At 31.5% G+C, this 7,751-nt stretch overlaps 1 pseudogene; it reads left to right on the forward strand.

Annotated features, from left to right (window-relative positions):
* LOC149580223 (auxin response factor 7-like) overlaps window positions 1-7,097 on the forward strand; it is a 137,092-nt pseudogene extending 129,995 nt beyond the window's left edge.
* Window positions 7,098-7,751: the final 654 nt, after the last annotated feature.

Genomic DNA, 7,751 nt, shown 5'->3' on the forward strand with positions numbered 1-7,751 from the left:
CCATTAATGTATAATATTCAATCATTGTTCCACTAGAACTTCATAGTAGGGTAGCTATTCACAACCCTATGGTTTTCTTCTATTTATTTTTCTTATCAATTTCTAATTAAGAACATTGTGTCAATCCTAAGAAACAAACTCAATTCATGGGAATTTAATGGTTTTTACTAAGTATAAGTTACAAATCCACTCAATCCTTCTAGATCTTGGTATATCTAAAACTTGTATTGTGCACGACATGATCATTGATCATGACCCAATAGGTCTTGTAGCTACTGGAGGCGAGGGGGTTGCATAAATTCCCCTTCTTATCATGTTATTTAAGTATTTTAGTTTCACATGCTAATACTTATCTCATTCCTTCCTTGTAGAGTGTTCACATATCTTAATCCTCAGAACTTTTAAGGATATCATTACTATTACTGAGTAACGTTACTTATCTAAAGTATATAACTTACTTATCCTTTCAATAATTAATGCTTATTATGGCTCCAATATCATAGGAGGACATACTCTACTTTGAAATACAATTTTTAAAAAAGAAATTAAATAATAAAATCATTAATCATGTAAGATCACTTAACATGAATTGATCACCTGGGATGATAAGTTTTACTCAAGCTACATAAAGAAGTCAAAAAATTGAAATTTTAGTTTGTCAAATTTTTATTATAGTGAGTGTTCTAATTTTCTTATGGTAACTTGAAAATCATACATTGCACATGGACCCATTAATGCCCAAGTGTTGTGAACTAGGCTCTAATACCATAATGTCATGCCCAAAATTTTAGGGCAAAACACAACTACAATATATATTTTTTTGAAACTAAAGCTAAGGAATCACATATAGACATAAGAATGTTATGTCTAATCTATCAAACAATTAGGAGTTTGAAAATTCTACTCATGGTTATATCAATTTAATGTTTTGGTCTATCTCCACACACTTAATTTCCTTATCCAAATTGAAAAATAATACCTTAAGGTTTAGTTCCTAATGAGTATATCAAGTGATCAACCTAATGCATACCTTACTTGGCATAGTATTGCTAGCACTAGCATACTCGATATCACAATCTTGTTCAAATCATATTCTGATAAAAACCATTACTAAAAGGGTGTTTGCACCTAGTCATGGATTATATTCTTAGGTCTAGCTTGAGTTGAGATATGTGATTAATCATAAATAAGTATCGAGATCTTAATAACGTGGTAGCCACCTAATCATTACCAGATTAACAACATAGGTAATTGGATATTATAAGTAATACAAGGGGAGAAACTATATGAACTTATTCAAAATGCTTGCATCTGAAGAACAATAGGTACATAAGATGTATTTATTAAATGATGAAAGAAAAGGAGATAAATATATCCATGAAACTTTAACTAGGCAATAATAATGGTAAAACATATTATTTAGTTTCTAATGCTATACATGTAGGAAAGAGAGGGAACTCAACATATAAAAATCTTTGAGTTATTATGATTACCATTCATTATATAGCACACATAATTTATTTCACTTTGATGCTATATAGAGTTTTTATTTAAAGGTAGCTACTAGGAAGGTTAATAAAGGTTATATATCTATTCATTTTGAATAGTAATATATATACTTTAGGATGACTCTCTCTCTCTCTCTCTCTCTCTCTCTCTATATATATATATATATATATATATCGAGAAGCTGTCAGCATAATTGTCAATATAAGAGCCACTATGCTTAGTTTCACATTACCCTTATACATTCTATTCAAAATTTATGTTCCTAAATGCAAGATGAATTAAATAAATAAATTTGAATATGTATTAACATATTTACATTCATGAATAAAATATTATATCATGTTTATGATCTATCAATATTGTATAAATCAATTGACATTAAACTGTACACCAATAAAATAAAATAAAACAACTATAATACAAAAATATATGTATAAGAATCTACCAAAAATGATATTAATTCTAATCTTGAATAATTACTTTATCACTAACTATTCTACTAACTACTTACAATATTGGCTTCACTACTAGCTAAATGCCACTTCCCAAATTACTTGTGCCAACTAGTAACAAATACCTACTTGCTAAGTTTCATATCCTTGCTACCCACATGGGCCCCTTAAGCTCACTTCTGAAATTCCTAAATATTATAGTGACTTTCTTAATTAAAATTAACCAATACAAGCCTAAAACTGGCAATAATATTACCAACCCAAATTTAATGTTAACTATTTACCTATTAATAAGCCAACATTCGTACCCTGACTAACTCACATACAAACTAACACATTTATCCATTTCCTAAACCTACGCCAACCATCTTTATGTATACAACAAATAAAAATCATATCCTACCAATTATTAACCTACACTAACTTCCTCTTACCTTTTCCCATCCCCAACTCCCAAGGTTCACTCCTTGCATTTATCTTTCCAAGGGCGCATATAGGGGTGTTTGAATCTACTTGAGCCCTATTATGGGCAGCCTTTGGAGGCACCTAGGGAGGAGAAAAAAGTGGGAAAGGGGAGAGACATGTGACTTCTCGTCTTCCCAAGACATTTTTGCATTCCCTTTCCTTATCCTAGCAAGGGCTCAATATAATGTGTTTAAATTTGTTTATTATTAAATTTTATATTATTTGTTATATATGCTACCATGAATGGTGGCTGCTCACCTAGAAAATAGGTATTATGGTAGAAGTCTATAGTTTTTGTTATATATATATATATATATATATATATATATATATATATATATATATATATATATAAAATACATACATACATACATATATATATATATATATATGTATATATATATATATATATACATATGTATATGTATATATATACATATATACATATGTATATGTATATATACATATGTGTATATATATACATATACATATACATATATATATATATATATACATACATATACATATATATATATATACACACACACATACATACATATGTATATATATATATATATATGTATGTATGTATATGTATATATACATATACATATATATATTTGGGTTATGGTTCCTTCCTCTCATCACATCATGTCCTTCCATGGGTACTATTAAATTTGCGCGCGCGCGCGCGCGTGTGTGTGTGTGTGTGTGTGTGTGTGTGTGTGTGTGTGTGTGTGTGTGTAGTTGTGGATTGTGACATGCAGTCACATGTCTAACATTACCATAATATTACTACAAATTTTTATGTTCTAAAATCTTATTTGGTGTATCTCTTCAGTTGACAGGACATGTTACTTGGACTAAGCTTATGCTTATTTTATTGTCTATAATTGGGGAGAGAAATTATTTCCTTCTCCCATACAATTTCCAGAGAGTTAAAATACATCTACAACATACTCTCCCTTATGAATTTTTTAACTATATCATACGAGGAGTTATTTTCTTCTATAACAACTATTATGTCAAGGTAGCTTGTTTGATGATGAGTTGATGTAATTTCTTACATCTATATAGTCTAGAGATTTATTGGTGATAGATACTCAAAATTTTACATACTACCTATATTAAATAATCAACCATAAATGTTTTCTAAAAGATGAATACTCTCATAAATGAGATTGTTTATTTTTGAAGCAAATTGAATCACTTTCTATGCATACACATGAACTATTGAGAACCTTATATTGCCATTTAATAAAAATACATAATAAAGAGCCTTAAAATGAAATCACTCAAATCTACATGAATTAATCATTACAATATTCCCTCATATGAGAACTCCGTAGGGTTTATTAATAGAATACAAAATCTAGGCAAGAACAATTACCTACTTTACATAACTTCAATATGGTTCGCACAATATTAGATATTCTTTTACATGAAATGATTTTTTTCCTTCCTACACAACTATGATAATGCCACAATATTTCTCCTACAAAGACAACTATATACAAATTCTCAAGGGTAAAAGCACAAACCTGTGTCACCTTTTATAAAGAAATGAGATATTAGAATGCGAGAGCTCAACATTAATGACAAAAAAATAGTATTTGTGTTTAGAATTTGAGGATGATGTAAACTAATGATTTGTATAGAATTGTATGAATTTTACACCTATAATTTTTGTAATTTTTTTAAGTAATAATTCATCATTTTATTTTATTTTGAAGTCCCTTTTTTAATTGTAAAAAATATAGGGTGTAGTTCTCGTCAAACAAGTATATGCAAATCATCTTTTTTTTGTTCTGATTTGAAAATATCTTATAGATGACATGTATAGCTAGGGGATATATATATATATATATTCTTTGTTACAAGTATTCAAACTCAACCTTATTAGAATCCAACAATTTTTCATCCCATCAAAACTTCCCTATCAAATCTACACCACCTTGAAAAAAATTACATATTCACAAAGAGGACTCTCTCCTCTAGAGATAAATATATTTTTAAATTTTTTTTTATATGAGTTATTATTTTTTTTCCTTTCTTGAGGGAGAATCTTCTAAAATATTGAAATATTGACTTATAATATTTTGAAATCATAACATATTATAACTAATCAAAATACTCAAAAAATTATATAATGATGATATTGGAGCTAAGATCTATAAAAGCGTATTTTTACTTTTTGAAAAACATTGAGTTTTGTAGTGTTGGGACTCAAAATTGAAGCCCCAATTTTGAGTATCATTGAAGAAATTAAGCGCTATAAATGTTTTTTGATGCATATGTACCCAATTGTACTTTTGATCCCCAAGAGGTGTTTAATACTTCTAGCACCTTGAATTTAGTACATCTATGTGTTCCCTGATGATAAATTGTCATTCTAAGCCATTTCGTGAAGTCTTGTTTTGAGCAATTATCAAATCTGCATTTTTGCCGAAGTGTCAAACAGTAACAGGAGGCTATGTTTGCAACTGAATATCTCATACCTAGTAATGTTTCATGACACACCACTTTGGAAATTTTTAGTTTCCATACTAGAGAGTCTATGTTTCATATTTTGAGTCATTTCAAATTTATTTGACTAGGTTTTGAATCCCTCAAAGTGGTCATTTATTGATGTCATGCTGATGTGAATTGTTCTAAATTTTGGAAGGCCCTATTTGACCTGTTATAACTTTTACCCAATTGACCAAAATGAGAAAATTCCTTTTGCATTGCATTTTAGAGGTCGGAGACTTGCTATGTTTCAATTTTGAGCTTATGATGATTCTGTTTGATCAATTTTTAAGCATGATTCCAAATGCAATTTATAAAGTTTTACTAATATCAAGAAGTTCATACTTGTCAAAACCCTTGTTTGTGATGTCATATCTTGAGATCCATGATAGGTGAGATTGAATGGATTGTACCACTATGTCATCCTCTAAAAATACTACAAGTGTATCAATTTTCAAGTTTTGAAAAAATCATCTGCACACTTTCCCAAGTCCATTCCATGTGCAAAAATAACTTTTCTAACATTACTTCCAGTCTGCAAATTCTAAGTATCCCACTTTGATCATTTGCCAAATGCATTTTGTTATTCATCATGAGCTCAAATTACAAATTTATACTCTCCTCATGATAGTGAACCAATGTCCTAGTTTATGTTCCCCCAAGAATTAGTTTACCCAGTTTTTGAAGCCGAATCTGAAAGCATTTTATGGTTTTTTGTCTTGTTTTCTTGTAGCCAATTTTAAAAGGGCAACTTTGATAGTCAATATCTATTGACTGAGAATTTTTCATGAGATGAGATTCGACAGGGTGCAAAAGTGAGGAACAGAGAATTTGTGCCCCAGTTTTTAAGGTGAGTCAAAGGACCTCTTGATGCAATATTGATAGTTTGCAGAAAGATGTAAAATGACCTTCTAATTCACTTTCAGTGGTTGAATTTGTTTCAAATTAGTGCTAGAGGGTGAATAAGTTAGTTTTATAGTTTAGTTGTTTGGAAATGAAATTTTTTTAGTTAGACCCACTTTGGTGCCTGCCTAATTTCACCAGAGTAGCAAATACAGGACTGAAGATTAAATGTGTAAAAGAGCTACCTACTATTATACCTAGTAAACAAATATCAAATCCAAATGTAGGAGATTGCCCCATTTTCTTGGTAGAGTTTATTGAGATTACAGGATGCCTATGTTAAGATGTTCTTCAAAGAACCCCAATCTAGAATATAGATCACATACCACATCTTGCTAAAACCTCAATTTAGGGGACTTGTGGTGTCCTCAAAAAATTAAGCAAAAGTCAGAAGGTAGAATAGAAGTTTTATCATGGATTAACAAGAGTAGAAATATTGAGGAAAAAGTTGATCATCTTGCAAGAATTTTCAAAGAGCAGGATAATGTGGAGAATGAGGCATGTAGTGATGCAACCCTATCAAATCCTTCTCCAAAGAGGAATGTGCATTTTTTTTGTAAAACACTTACTACCTCTAAAACCAGCACTCATGGATACTTTTTGATTCTTAGAAGACATGCCGATGAATGCCTTCCACCTCTGGATATGAGCCAATAGCCTCTGATCCAAGAGTTGGTAGCTAAAGATCTACATGGGATCGATTGGCATTTTAGACATATTTTTTGAGGTCAACCTTGACAACATCTACTAAGAACAGGTTGGAGTGTCTTTATTAGTTCTAAAGGGTTGGAGAATTAAGGGTAGGGGTAAGACACATCATGAGGTAGTAGATAAATATGCCATCTTTAGACATGTCTAGCCATAACATGCATCTTGGCATAATTTCTATAGTCTCTCATGTTGTTGCAACACATACCATGTTTATTGTATATTACGATCCAAGAACAAGCCAGTCTAAATTTATTATTCCTTGTGATAAATATATGGAGGCTATAAATAGAAACCTTTTAGTTGGTATGAGATTTAAGATGAGATTTGAAGGGGAGGAGGCCCCAAAGCGAAGGTTCACTGGAACCATAATTGGGATGGAGGATGTTGATCTACATCAGTGGGCAACTTCGGACTGGAGGTCTCTCAAGGTGTAATAGGATGAAACTTCTGAAGTCCCCAAGCTATAGAGTCTTTCCCTAGGAAATAAAACCATTTGTAGCACCCATGATAGTAAACAGAGATGCCACAAGGAGAAATTTGCAAGCATAATTTGGAGATGTCATTGGAGGTGGCATCCTTCATCAATCCAAGCCAAAGAGAAGGTCATTGCAAACAAGGAGAGCCACCAATTTTGAAGCTATAAGAAGAGTGTAGAAAGCCCATGTGCAAAGGAAGCAAAAGCACCTTGTAAGTAGAGGAAACCCACAAATAGGTTATCCCACATTCCTTGTGGGGAAGCAATTTTAGATATTTATATACAATTTCACTCAATAACTTAGTGCCACAAAGACACCGTCTTTTAAAAGGCAAGGGTCATGCATGGTGGGGCCCGTGGTTAGACAACTAGGGGTCACTATGGTTAAATTTTTTACCAAGCAATTGTGACTAATGATATGGAGATAGGAGGCATAGGATTGCACCATGTGGCGCATCCTATGGTGGGTGCTTTCCTACTTGGGGAAGTTGCTTAGAATTTAAACAATGTAGGAATGTGTCTGAGTGCCACATGACAGTGGGCCCGAGGCACATGGTGACATGTTGACCCCTATCAACAAGTGAATGTAACAAAAGATCAAGCCAATAATATGGTTCCATGTGACACACGTTAGGGCCTAAGGGGACTAAAAAATATAATAAATTTAATTGTCATTTTAAATATATTTTCTCAGAATGCACATACAGAATTTTTAAATCAAAGGGGCA

This window comes from Cupressus sempervirens, chromosome 1, assembly GCF_028749045.1.
Source record: "Cupressus sempervirens isolate cs-2001-9-10 chromosome 1, ASM2874904v1, whole genome shotgun sequence".
Taxonomy (NCBI): Eukaryota; Viridiplantae; Streptophyta; class Pinopsida; order Cupressales; family Cupressaceae; genus Cupressus; species Cupressus sempervirens.